At 40.0% G+C, this 14,670-nt stretch overlaps 1 protein-coding gene across 2 annotated transcripts in view; it reads right to left on the bottom strand.

Annotated features, from left to right (window-relative positions):
• The window catches only part of LOC129703972 (C-terminal-binding protein 2), a 265,226-nt gene that overhangs the window by 132,002 nt on the left and 118,554 nt on the right, over positions 1–14,670 (bottom strand). The gene's annotated exons all lie outside the window — the stretch shown is intronic.

Below are 14,670 nucleotides of genomic sequence, written 5' to 3'. Positions count from 1 at the left end.
CAGCACCTAGTCTTTCTTCAGTTGGAAACGTTTATTGTTGTTTATCAACATCAGGATCAAAGTTGTGCCAATGAAAGTCAATGAAGCCATTATGAGACTGAGAAACAAGAATAAAACTGTTAGAGACATCAGCCAAACCTTAGGCTTACCAAAATCAACTGTTTGGAACATCATTAAGAAGAAGAAAGCACTGGTGAGCTTACTAATCGCAAATGTACTGGCAGGCCAAGGAAAACCTCCGCAGCTGATGACAGAACAATTCTCTCTATAATAAAGAACAATCTCCAAACACCTGTCCGACAGATCAGAAACACTCTTCAGGAGTCAGGTGTGGATTAGTCAATGACAACTGTCCGCAGAAGACTTCATGAACAGAAATACAGAGGCTACACTGCAAGATACAAACCCCTGGTTAGCTGCAAAAATAGGATGGCCGGGTTACAGTTTGCCAAGAAGTACTGAAAATAGCAACCACAGTTCTGGAAAAAGGTCTTGTGGACAGATGAGACAAAGATGAACTTGTATCAGAGTGATGGCTAGCAAAGTATGGAGGACAGAAGGAATTGGCCAAGATCCAAAGCATACCACCACATCTGTGAAACACGGTGGTGGGGGTGTTATGGCCTGGGCATGTATGGCTGCTGAAGGTAGTGGCTCACTTATCTTCATTGATGATACAACTGCTGATGGTAGTAGCATAATGAATTTTGAAGTGCATAGACACATCCTATCTGCTCAAGTTCAAACAAATGCCTCAAAACTCATTGGCCGGCAGTTCATTCTACAGTAAGACAATGATCCCAAACATACTGCTAAAGCAACAAAGGAGTTTTTCCAAATCTGAAAATGGTCAATTCTTGAGTGGCCAAGTCAATCACCCGATCTGAACCCAATTGAGCATGCCTTTTATATGCTGAAGAGAAAACTGAAGGGGGCTAGTCCCCAAAACAAGCATAAGTTAAATATGGCTGCAATACAGGCCTGGCAGAACATCACCAGAGAAGACACCCAGCAACTGGTGATTTACATGAATCGCAGACTTCAAGTAGTCATTGCATGCAAAGGATATGCAACAAAATACTAAATGTGACTACTTTCATTTACATGACAATGCTGTGTCCCGAACATTATGGTGCCCTGAAATGGGGGGGGGGGGACTATGTATAAACACTGCTGTAATTTCTACATGGTGAAACCAAAATGTGTAAAAATGGCCTTTAATAAAATCTGACAATGTGCACTAGTTTCAGCATCTACAATTTTAGTAGTTTCCAAATTTGATGTCTAGATTGTTATTATTGCTTTGGTGGACTTCTGTACAACAGGCTGAAGTCACTAGGCTGCCACCCTGGAGATCTGACTGGTGCCGGTCCATAGGAAATGTCCTCTTGATCATCAACTTCTGACCAGAATTGCACTGTTTGGTTAATTAAGTGCAGATTAGTACAGATATTTGTTAAATTTAGATTTTAATTATACCTCAGTTAGAATTAATTAGCACAAATCTGTACTACAGATCCACAGGGTTGCAACCTGTACTAATGACGTTGGATCAATTGGAAGTAAGATCAATTTCCACCAGGAATTTCTGTCTTCATTGATATAAAAGAAATGTTCCTATTCTTCCCCCTCTTTCTTAGGATCTCAGAGACCAAGGTCGTTCATTATAATCTGACTGATTGCAGAAATAGCATATACTTGCCAGTAATGGCACATTAACCTTGCAAAAGGATGTGCCATTCTATAGGTGAAAATACTTTAATAAAAAGGAAATAATTTGTATTTAGGCAATGCCATTCAAGTTCTAGGGATATTCCAAATGCTTCTCATCCACAATTCTTTAAGAATAGTGCTTGGTATCATGATGTGAAATTAAAGACGCCAAAGATCTTACAAAAAGCAATGGAAGAAATAATCAATGAATTGATTTGGTGGCATTGATCTAAGATCCTGAGAACACTTCTGACTCTTCTTCTTTATGTTCACTTGAATGGGCATAAATTATGTGGAATGCTCATAAATTAGCATTCATTTATAGCTTCAATCAGGTGACAGTGTACACAACAGTCCTGGTGAGGAGCTTGAACAACCATGAAAATATGTGAAACGGTAGTGGTTTATCCTCACTTGCATCTATCTACTAAACGTGCAACATCATAGCATTTGTCCATCAAATGCTGCTTTGGAAAATCAGTGATTTTCTCTTTCTCGTCCATATTCAACATTTCACAGGGACCAATCCTTTCACAACTTCCTGGCCCACTCCTGCCTTCACCAACCACTCCCCCCTTGCAGCATTTACTCTTGCATCTACAGGTGACATAACACATGTCCTTTCACCACTCTCCAGGGACCCCAGCAGTCTTTCCAGATGAAGCAACAAATCAATTGTACTCAGTGTCATGGAGTCATACAGTGTGGAAACAGGCCCTCCGTCCCAACTTTGCTACACCAACCAACATGTCCCATCTACACTAGTCCCATATGCCTGCATTTGACCCATATCCCTCTAAACATGTCCTATCAATATATTTATCTAATTGCTTCTTAATGTTACGATAGTCCCTGCCTCAACTATCTCCTCCAGCAGCTCGTATTAGACATCCACCACCTTTTGCATGAAAAAGTTACCGCTCAGATTCCTATAAAACCCTTCCCCCATCACCTTAAACCCATGCCCTCTGGTTCTCGATTCCCTCACTCTGGGCAAGTGACTCTGTGCATCCACCCAATCTATTCACCTCATGATTTTATATACATGATTCTATAAGATAAATCTCCTTCCAATCTAGTGTATAGCATTTGACTTTCAACATGAGGTCTCTTCTGCAGTGGATAAACTAAACATAGATTGGATGACCACTTTGTGGAGCATTCCCATTCAGTCCACTGGAGTGGCCAAGCATCCTGCTGCCTGCTAGTTTGATTCTCCGCCCCACTCTGATATACGAGTCTGTGGCCACCAGCACTGTTACAATGAGGGCCAATGCAACCATCAACAACAGGACTTATTTCCTGTCTGGACATGTGGCGGCCTTCAATATGGAATTGTGCAACATCAGATAACTTGATTTCTCTGCATTAGTTTATCACCTGCTACATTGGCTCAGGCCGTTTGTTTTATTTCCCCCTTTTTTCCCCTCTGGGAGTGGAAATGACCAGCCGAATCTGCCGTGAATATCTCCCAGCTCTGCGTTTTGCAACTCCCACAATCTCTGCTCTTGAACTGCTCCCATTCACCAATTGACCAGATATCCCCAGTTGCCAGCCTATGCCCATGGTCACACATCAGTCTAAAGGGGCTGTCCCACTGTACGAGCTAATTCAAGAGCTCTCCCGAGTTTAAAAAAAAAATCAAACTTGTGGTAAGCACGTAGAATGTACGTAGCGGGTACGTCGGAACTCGGGACGTCTCTTCGCGGCTCGTAACGCTAACGGCAGGTACTCGGGAAACGCGGTAAGCTAGTGAAGACTCATGTAGATTTTTTAACACGTTAAAAAATGTCCACGAGAGCCCCGAGTACGTACGAGCGGCTATTACCGCAATTCTCCGAGTTCGAATCAGGGGAAACTCGGGAGAACTCTTGAATTAGCTCGTACAGTGGGACAGCCCCTTAATATAAGTCCTGACCCAAAACATAATCTGTCCGTTCCCTACATCGGTGCCTGTCCCACTGAGTGCCCCCAGCACTTTGTTTTTAATCCCATGGGCACCCTAGTTTTATCTAATCAGATACATCACCTCTACTCCATGATCCCACTGCTGATTAGCAAGAAATGTTTCTCTCTCCATCCTGATGAAGGATCTTCAACCTGAAATGTTGACTCGGTTTCTTTTCCCAGAAATGTGACCAGACTTTGAGTATCCGCAGTATTTTTGTTTATTATTTCAAGTACTTAGGAATTACGTTGGTGTCAAAGTTATGGCACAGGGTACCACAAGATCATAAGATCATGTGATAGGAACAGAATTAGGCCATTCGGCCCATCAAGTCTAGTCCGCCATTCAAACATCTCTCCCTCCTAACCCCATTCTCTCTTCTACCTTCTCCACATAACCTCTGACACCTGTACTAATCAATAAACGCCTTTAAGAAAATAACACCCTACGTACTTTCACATGGTCCAATTAACCCCCTCAATCAGAAAATTCGACAATGCTCCTGGAAAGCAAAATTAGTAAATGGCATTCAGTGTACGTGTGTACAACTCTGTTATTACCTGCCCCTCTACTACATAGCCATGGTGACAAGTAGCTAAAAAGGACACACAAAAACTCAGTTATTCTGAGGCAGCAAATGCATCACAGTGAGTGTTTTAGGACTGTTCAAGAGGCTTTTGAAGTAGGTCAGGTTACAACAGACATCATTTACTTGCTAAGCTGTGACCAAACTGACTTCCGCAGAACAAGGCAGAGGTGGAAAAGCCAACCCTTACAAAAGGCAATGATACTGTTGGTAAGACTTGCATGTGTTCAGGAGAAGAATCTAAGGTTTGGTTGTGGCTGTACAACTTAACCTTCCACAAGTAGCAGAGGTGAATAATGTCCAGCTATGGCAACACTATTGTTATGTCACAAATCAGAATATATTTTAAACAAGATGAAAGTGTTATCACTGCACAGTCTGTGCTGCTAGTCAAACTAGAAACACTCATAATATCTGTCTATAATGCCCGATGGTGTCAGTCATATAGTGTGGAAACAGACCCTTCAGCCCATACTAACCGAGCGCCCATATGTGGCAATTCTGCTTGTTTACCTGTGACATAACTAAAGATTATGAATCTTCAACCTCATTAACAAAAACCTCAACAGAATGAAACTTGCGTTTGATGTATTTCAAGAATTTATCCAATTACAAATTTGCCAAAATTAAACGTTTAGGATCATTGTTTGGAAGAGCAGAGGTGGGGGAAAGGGGAGTGGTGCATAATTCCAAAAAATAGTCTCAAAATTTCCAAAACTAGTCAGAATTCAGGCTTATCACACAAGTGGTGCCAGAGTGCTTTTGTGTGGCTCCAGTTCCTGGAAATGACACATTATTCCACTGGGAATTGAATTTCATTTCCATGTTGTCGCACAGAAAGATCTTTCCCATCACACAATTATTCACAAAACTGTTATTATTCTCTGCTTTTTGCAGCTGTACTTCAAATAGATTTAATAATTATTAAAAATATATTTTAAGGAAGTGTAGAATAAACAGTCACCTTATATCTTTCAGAATATCTGACATTAGATAGACCAAGGAAGGAACAACTAAGATTTCATGGAATGGTGCCTTGTAAAATGCAGAAAACCCTAATGTACAATGAACAATAGGCATAGTTTTCAAGATATTTATTCTACACAGTCTTGATATTCTCTACAATATCCAATGCGTGTACAAATGTTTCAATAAGGAACGGTGCCTTGTAAGATACATCACTTTACAGTATATTGGCCCAAAATTCTCCAAATGCACTTTAGTGAGAAATACGATAAAACTACCACTACACATAAAACTAAACTAAACTATTGCAGCTTAAACTAAACCACTGCAGCATAATTTCACAGCTGATAGATTTTACTTTGATCTTTATTTGTTGTCACAACATTGGCGACACTGGGAAAGATATGTATTCTTGATAATGTGGTGGTTAGGCTTCATTGGTGAACACTAAAATACTCAGGATTATTCTAGTTATAAGAGGAACGCACTGACTACCTTAAACGTGCCCACAAAATGGAATATCACACTGAGGGCTGGGCAATGAACATGTTAATCCTATTCAACTCACTGAAACATTCCCTAGCAAGGTGATAAGCCATGAGGCCTGTAGCCCAAAGACCAGAAAATAAACATGCAACCTGGAACACCTGTGTATTAGGTATGTTGTTTGTCACGCTAAATTGTTCTGACACATTTACTATTCAAATGGATCAGCAAAAATAAGGAGGGCTTAATTGGAAATTACTGGTACTATGAGAACTGTTTACTTGCTTTTGTTTAGTTTTCTTCACAACTTCTTCAATACTAGTTGGAATGGAAGTTAAACAATGAAGGTGAGAAAGTGTCTCTGCAAGCTTAGAAATACCTCCACTGACACAGAGCAACGTCAAATAAACAGGAATGCATAGCTACGCCAGCAAGATGAAAGTACATCTCAGATATTAGTGTTGTAAGCCAGCTGCCTGTATAGAAGGTGAATTTGGACAGGAGCATAGAATCCAGGAGGACAGGAAAATACAGGCCCATGAGTTAATCAAAAAGCTAATGTCCCAAAGGAACTCAAGGCAACCTGTTCATTCAGACATATTGAGAAAACAACGGTGACTACAAGAATATAGATCTTAATTTATTCAACTGACCAGGAATAATATAAACAGATTTCTATAGAATTAAATTCTACCTAGCCATCAGTTGACATCAACTGGATGCTTATCTCAACTGTAAATTTGTAATCAACTAGTTAATGCTGAACTATCTACTTATCTGCCCTTGTAACCATGTCTGTTTCATCAATTAATCTTTTGCACACAAAACATGCATGCAGGCGATCCCTGGGTTACCCAGGGCTGGGAGGGAAGGTTGCGTTCTTAAAGATTAGTCCTATTGCGATTTTCATTACGCAAAGCAACATCATCTGTTTATGCGTCATGAATGGAGAGATTAAATCATAAACTTTGTGTTGATTAGTTTATGTTTTTCCTCCCACTTTAATTTTATTCCATATCTGAACATTTTGGGTAGTGATTTGCGAATTCTGTAATTGCAAATTTCTATCACACGAATGGTTGTAACACAGGGGTTGCCTTTAGGCTGCATCTCAGTGCCATTGAAGGTTAGTGAATAATTGCCAGTTCATGATTTTGTGATCTGGTGTCTTTTAATGCAAACAGAAAAGGGTTAATCTGTTCATTTACCACGTTGTGCAGATCCTGATGGGAATTTCATGGTGTAAATGCTAATATAATTCAAGCCGCTTGATGTTAAACAGTTCAGGGACTCGACATAGGCATCATTAACTCCCAGGCATAGACTGGTTGATAAACCCCAGATGGTCTATGACGAGCCATTAAGATGAATGAATTAAGGATTTAGCTGGTACCTTTGATAAATTATACTGGCCAACAGTTTTACACACTCCCAAGATGATCTTGGGGAGGGAGTTCTCAGATTTTGAAACAGTACTGACGCAAGAAATAAATGTTCACTAACACTTGGTGCATGGCTTGCAGGCAATAGTATTCCTGGAGCATTTCACCATGTTAATTACTAAAGCATTACAAACTTAAATTACTACACTAACCATTGCCTGCACTGATTTATGCATGCTTTAAACATATTACCAAACACATTATGATTTCTCTTGCTGGATTTTCAGAATATCACTATTATGGACACCTACTCCCTATGTACTCACCAACTAATTTATCCATCCAACCTATTTGATTATTCATAACCAGATCCTCATAAAAAGATCTGTGAAAAACTAAAATAACTCTCGAAGGAATTCCATTATCTTATCTTCATGCATTTCCTTACCCCAACTGATAAACAAGTAAGTAAAATCTTCTCAAAATAAAATGTTGAATTCCCAACTCGTGTCTCCAGTTAGCCTGTGCATTTCTTCTTCTATTTCCTCCCTACAATTCAGGTCAGGTAACCCACACCTTTTCAAGAATGAATGTTTTTGAGCACCAAATGTGTTGTCTCCAAATATTGTCTCCCTTTCAGACGTTAACAATGTTCCCCTGAATGAATGTCACCACTTCACATCCACTCTCTCCATCCTTGATTGCAATTTTTAGTTCTGCCCCACATTCAAGTTGGAATTCACCTCCCCGTCAGAGCATTCCAAGAACCACATCCGCTCTCCATCATTTACGCGTAAAAGCAGCAGATTTTCCTGAGCTGCATCTATCAGCATCAGATCCGAGAATTAATGCAACAAATGCAGTAAATGTCAGCACTGCAGAGCACACGTTAGAAGTACCACCATTGCTCTTATGGGCATGCATTCTATTACATCATACATTATATGTAATTCCATGGTGATTCATTGCACATTTAAATTAACAAGGTAATTATAAACACAGACTTCTCCTGTACAGGAATTAACTGCATGAGATGTCTAATCTAAGTAGTGAATGTATGTGCACTTCACAGAGGTGCAGCTGATACAGCTACTGCCTCCTGGTGTCACAGACCTGGGTTCAATCCTGACCTTGGCTGGTGTCTGTGTGGAGTTTGCATGTTCTCCCTGTGACCATGTGCATTTCATCCAGGTGCTCCGGTATCCACCCACATCCCAAGACGTGCGGGTTTGTAGGTTATTTGGCCTCTGTAAGTTTCCAGTTGTCTGCAGGAAGTGGATCCAAAAGTGGGCTAACAGAATGAATGTGAATGTGTGATTGATGGTCGGCATTCACTTGGTGGGCCAAAAGGCCCGTTTCCATGTATCAATCAATCAATCAAGTGTGGTACATTACTGTTCTTAGGACCAGACTCTTGAATCTGCTACCACTTTGCAGTTTCTGTAAAACTGAAACCATTTAGCAAAGTTATTCCATTGCAATCTAAATGCAAAAACTCTCTCAATGAGCCTCTAAGGCTGCTAAGACAATAAAAATTCACCCATACAATTATTTCAGCATGGCAATGGAGTAAGAGTACTCAATGAATTTATGGTTTCCATTCCATCTAACATGTTCAAATGTCTTTTGTTAATCTTATCAGTGCCTTCAGGATGAATTGGATGTGATTTATAAATAAAGTCTGTTCGACTTGAATCTGTGCAAGCTTCTTTGCCTTCATGCCTGCACACCCACAAATCCAACATTAAAAACAGATAAATAAACCTACACATAAAAATAATCAAATCCATAGCTTATTTGGATTATTAAGCTTATATTGCAGCTTTAATGTTTTCAAAAATTATTTCAAATTCATTTTTCCGAAGCCCTTCATTCATTGCCGATCTTAATTGCCCTTGAGAAGATGGTACTGAGCCAATGTATTAAGTGCTGCAGTCCTTTGGGTGAAGTGACATCTTGATTATAGTATTGGATGGGGAGTTTCATGATTTAACCCTGGCAAGTATGAAGAGACAGTAACGTATGTCCAAATTGGGTTTGTGTGCAACTTGGAGGGGAACCTGCAGGTGGTGGTACACGCATGTACTTGTTGCCTTTGTCCATTATGGTAGAGGTTACAGGTTTGAGACGTGACACCACAATAACCTAGCTGAATAACTTGAATACATTTCATATACGTTGCCGCCATGGTGGTGGCAGGAGGAACTACGGTTCAGGATAGCAGATGGGATGCCAATCAAAAGGCCTTCTTTGTTCTGAAAGGTGTCCATCCTCTTCATTGTTCATATAGCTGGAGTCATCCAAGTGAGTGGAGAACATTCTCTCATGTTCTTAACTTTCACCAATTGCAATTTCACCAATTGTAGTTCTCCGTTTGCTTTCAAGAGAGAGCTAGACACAGCTCTTAAAGATAGCGGAGTCGAGGGATATGGAGAGAAGGCAGGAAAAGGGTACTGATTGTGGATGATCAGCCATGATCATGGCAGTGTTGGCTCGAAGGGCTGAATGGCCTACTCCTGCACCCATTGTCTATTGTCACCATGTCAATGGTGAGCATTTTTGAAATTCAGGAAGTGGGTTAATCATTGCGGGAAACAAACCTCCAAGCTGCTCTTGCAACCACAGCATTTACCTGACTGACTCCAATTTGTTTCTGAACCCAGGACATCAGTGATGATGATATCATTGAATATCAAAAGGTTATAAAGTCATATAGCATAGAAACAGGCCTTTGGCCTAACTTGCCCCTGCTGACCAAGATGCCCCATCTATGCTAGTCACACCTGCCCACATTTAACCCATATCCTTTTAAACCTTTCCTATCCATATACCTGTCTTGATGCGTTTTAAATGTTGTTATTGTACCTGCCTCAACTACCTCCACAGGTAATTCCATAAACCCTAAACCCTCTGTGTGAAAACGTTGCCCCTCAGATTCCTATTAAATCTCTTCTTTCTCACTTTCAACCTTTGTCTTCTGGTTCTTGGTTCCACTTCTCTGGGAGAAAGATGAATGTGTATTCACCTTATCTATCTCCCCCAGCCTCCTGCACTCAAAGGAATAAAGTTCTAGTCTGCCTAGCCTCTCCCTTTCGCTCAGACGGTCTAGTTTTGCCAGTATCTTTGTAAATCTTCTCTGCACTCTTTCCAGCTTAACAATATCCTTCCTAACAGAATAAATCAGGTTTTGATAACCATCTTTGCTATCTATGATACCACCTAGTTTAATATCATCTGCAAACTTACTAATTCTCATGCAAATTATTGATATAACCCACAAACAGCAATGGGTCCAGCATCAATCCTTGAGGAGCACCACTAGTCACAGGCCTCCATCCTGAATTACAACTTTCCACCATCACCCTCTACTTCCTTCCTACTTCCTTACATTAAGTAAATTCTCCATCCAGCCAGCTTTCTCTCCCTGGATCCCATGCGAGCTAAACTACCGGAGCAACCTACCTTACAGAACTTTGTCAAATGCCTTGCTGAAGTCCATTTCGACAATGTCAATAGATTTACCCTCAGCAAACTATTTGGTTACTTCAAAACACTCATTCAGATTCGTAAAGCTCGATCTCCCACGTACAAAACCATGCTAACTATTCCTAATCCCGGTCTATCCAAGTCCATATATATCTTATCCCTCAGAATCCTCTCAAGTATCTTGCCTATGATGGCGTTAGATTTACTGGTCTTTAGTTCCTAGATGTTTCTTTGCAGCCCTTCTTCAATAGAGGCACAACATTAGCCACTCTGCAATTTTCCACCACCTCACTCCTGTCTGGTGCTGATTCACATATCTCAGCCAGGGCTCCTGCAATTTATTCTCACATTGTCCTCAGATATATTTGACCCGGTCCAGGAGATTTATCTACTTTCACACGACTTCGAATGTCCAGCACATCCTTATGCGAAATATGGACTGTCTTCAAGACATCTCCATTAACTGCCTGAAGTTCCCTAACCTTCATGACTTTCTCCCCAATGAAAAAAAAGGAGAAATATTAATTGAGAGACTTATCCATCTCCCATCTATTCCCTTTCCTTGTGGTCACCCATCTACTCTCTTCCTGTACCTTAGGCATGAATACCTTGCTATAACTCCCATCTATTAAGTTATTATTCTCGCGAACGATCCTGAGGTCATCCAGCTGCAGTTCCAGCTCCCTAAAGTTGAAACATGGAGTTGCACCTGCACCACAAGTGTGCTTATCACGGATACCAGCAGTCTCCCTGACTTCCCACATCCTTCAGGAAGAACATTCCATCATTCTACCTGCCATCTCTACTGCACTCAAATCAAAAGGGAAAAAAAAGCACAACAAGCACATAGAAGAAACAACATTGTACTTTTCATGTTCATATGTTCTCAGAGCATAATTAGGCCATTTGGCCCATCAAGTCTCCTCCGCCATTCAATCGTGATTGATCTAGCTTTCCCTCTCAACCCAATTCTCCCGCCTTCTCCACCATTTACCTTCTGTTACCCTCTGCTCTTGAGTCAAAGCCTCACACTTGCCCTCCATGCAGCACTTTACCTCCAGACAACCGCTCTTCCAACACAGACACTCCACTACACCTTGCCTTTAAATTAAGCTATTTTAATCACTCAACCAACTAAACCGCTGTCTTTTGAAAACTCCCACTGCTGCTCCAACACTGAAATAAACTCACTCAGCTAAACCAACGGTAGCTTTTAAAATCTCCTGCTCCGACACCGATGGACTCTTTCAACAATACAAAGGCTAGCTTTTAAAATCTCCTGGTCGGCTCCAGCACCGAAATGGACTCAATCCAATGTTAGCTTTTTAGTTAGGCTGATTATACTCTTGTTTGAAATAGCAATTGCCATGCATTTGTTTGTTGCAAATGCTACTTCTCTCAACAGCCCCAGCTTGAATGTTGTCTAGCTCTTGCTAAATGCTGGCTTAAACTGTCACTCTTACTAAGGAATTGCAAACGGAACTGAACATTGCACAATCATCAGTACACAACTCCGCATTATCCAATAATAAGAGTATCATTGATGATGGACCCCTGCAATAAAGTCCTTATTGCAACACAGAGATAATTGATACCCACCAAACACGTTTTTCTTTGTGTCAGATGTGGCTTCAACCATCAGTTTTACTCGGCTCCTTGATGTCAAGCAGCAAGAATGCACTTGAACTTCACCTCTGGAATTCAGCTCTTTGATGTATATTTATGACGAGGTCTGGAGCTCAGTGACCCTGGGGATACTTAGTCCACATTAGTGGGTACATTATTGTTGAGTACGTGCCACTTGATGGTTCCGTCAATCAAATCTTTCATCATTTTGTTCATGAATGAGAGTAAACTGATGGAGCAACATTGAGATGGATTGAATTTGTCTTGCCTTTTGTACAAGGAACATACTTTGTGTTTGGGTGAATTTCAACAGAATGGAAGGCAGTGGAGTACATCATACTGTTGCTCAATAATACTGCTGTATTTATGTAATAGATGTTTCCTGACCTTTGTTTCAGATTATTAAAGTTTAGTATTTCAAGCTTCACAAAATCAAAAACTCACTCTGAATTTCAAATTAAAGGTGTTTTCAACAGTCTGATTTGCTGTAAATCAGGTTTTTTTTTAATTACTGGTTTCCAAAGGTTACACAATTGCACTTCAATAAGTTGTTAGCTGGAAAGATGTTCCATTTTTAGAATTACAAAATGCTTATGTTGCCTACATATTCAACAATAAAAATATCTAAAAATATGCGGAAAATGCGTAGGAAATGTAGCTGATATAAACGACATCTATTTCAAACATTTGTTTCTGGAAAAGTAGAAGCAGGATAAGCTGAAACAAGTGCAATTAATAAATGTTGGAACTACTCAGCAAATCATTTAATTGAAAATAACCAACACAACACCAAATACACAGCGCTTGTGAAGCTGAATATCATATTAACACAGTGTCCATTTCATGACCTTTTAATGCCAACCACTAATTGTGCGGGTATTTTGGTGTCAGAGATTCATCTTCACTATCACTGTTTTCATGATATCAATGCCCAAAATTCATCAGCAACAAAATTTTCAACCACATTGATCAAATTACTCAATGAAGAAACCTCAGTTTTAAATAATGATGAAGCAAAGAAATGTTCTTCAAAGATTCAATCAACTAAATTGGGATCATATTTAAGCATAACAATGCGCTGATGTAACTCAGCAGGTCAGACAGCAACTGTGGAGGTAATGAATATCCATTCCCCCCCCCCACAGACTGCCTGACCTGCTCAATTACTCCAGATTCTAGCATCTGTAGTTCCTTGTGTCTTCATATTTAAACATGCGTAGAATGCACACTGCTCACATTGAACCCTTGCATCATCAAATATTCTGATGTAACCAAAGCACACCTACAAACCCCATTTGACTAGACTAACACTCTTCTTCATGGATGACTGCATATAAGACTGCATCACAAACTCCCATGAAGAACAAGTTACAAGAACAAGTCTGGACAATTCTTCGAGAGGCTCTCCCTCAAGCGTCTCCTGTAATGCCAGGCCACAGTCTCATTTTAGAAAGAACATCTTTTCAGCTGAGAAATGTCTCACCCTGTTGCAATCCTCAACTAGCCGCTTGCTTCATATATATGACACCAGTAATTCTTCTCCCCTGATGATGTGAATCTCCAGCCTCTATAATTCTGTATTCGTAACCCTAGGAGCACATTCCTAATCCTCAGGGATCACTGGTGCACCCACCAAGTAAACAGCATTGTACAGCTTGATGAGTGTTGGTGTCATTCAGTGCTTTTCAGGACTGACTGATGAGCTCCCAGCTTTGTCAAAGTGCTGGTAGCAGCAAGAAATTGGGCCAGTGATGCCTACCATTTCTGCAACTGAATGGCATTGCACAAGGGAACCTGATAACATTTCTTGTCAAATACCACTGAATTCCATGACCTTTTAAAAGCCTTTTAAAGCAGATCTATATCGCAATGCTGTAATATCCATGAATATGATGTAGATGAATTTCTAGGCCAATTTCATACACAAAATGGTTACGTTAATAGGTGCTGACCAACTCGAACATTTTCTGTTCATAGATGTTTCTTGCTATATTTGGTTAATTTACCCTTAATGCATTTATACAACCAATAAATGTCATTATAAAACATCATTGGGCAATTAGATATATACCTCAAAACATTGAGAAAGTCTAAAAATATTAATGTTACATGCAGAGTAACATACAGTTATGTGTATACAGTGACATGCTATAGTAAAATAAAAATGCTATTTACTGTTCAATAGTTTGAGTAATAAATTTCCTCTACAACAGGGCTGATTTGTAGTGTCTCGTCTGCATATCAACGCAATAAATGCAACAATCACAGATGCATTTATTCCATTTGTTAAAATAAAGTACAAATGCAAGTACTGGTTGAACTTTTCAATGTTTGCTACAGTCCACCAGAAAGGAATAGTTGGCTGACAATAAGTTCCATGACCTTAAGATTTAGGTGTGTTGCTATTCTCATTACAAGTGAGTTGCTACGATTAAATCTTAAGTTTGGGCATAGAATAATTTTGAAAACATTTTTGA

This window comes from Leucoraja erinacea, chromosome 15, assembly GCF_028641065.1.
Source record: "Leucoraja erinacea ecotype New England chromosome 15, Leri_hhj_1, whole genome shotgun sequence".
NCBI classification, from domain to species: domain Eukaryota; kingdom Metazoa; phylum Chordata; class Chondrichthyes; order Rajiformes; family Rajidae; genus Leucoraja; species Leucoraja erinaceus.
This window is presented reverse-complemented; position numbering and strand designations above follow the sequence as displayed.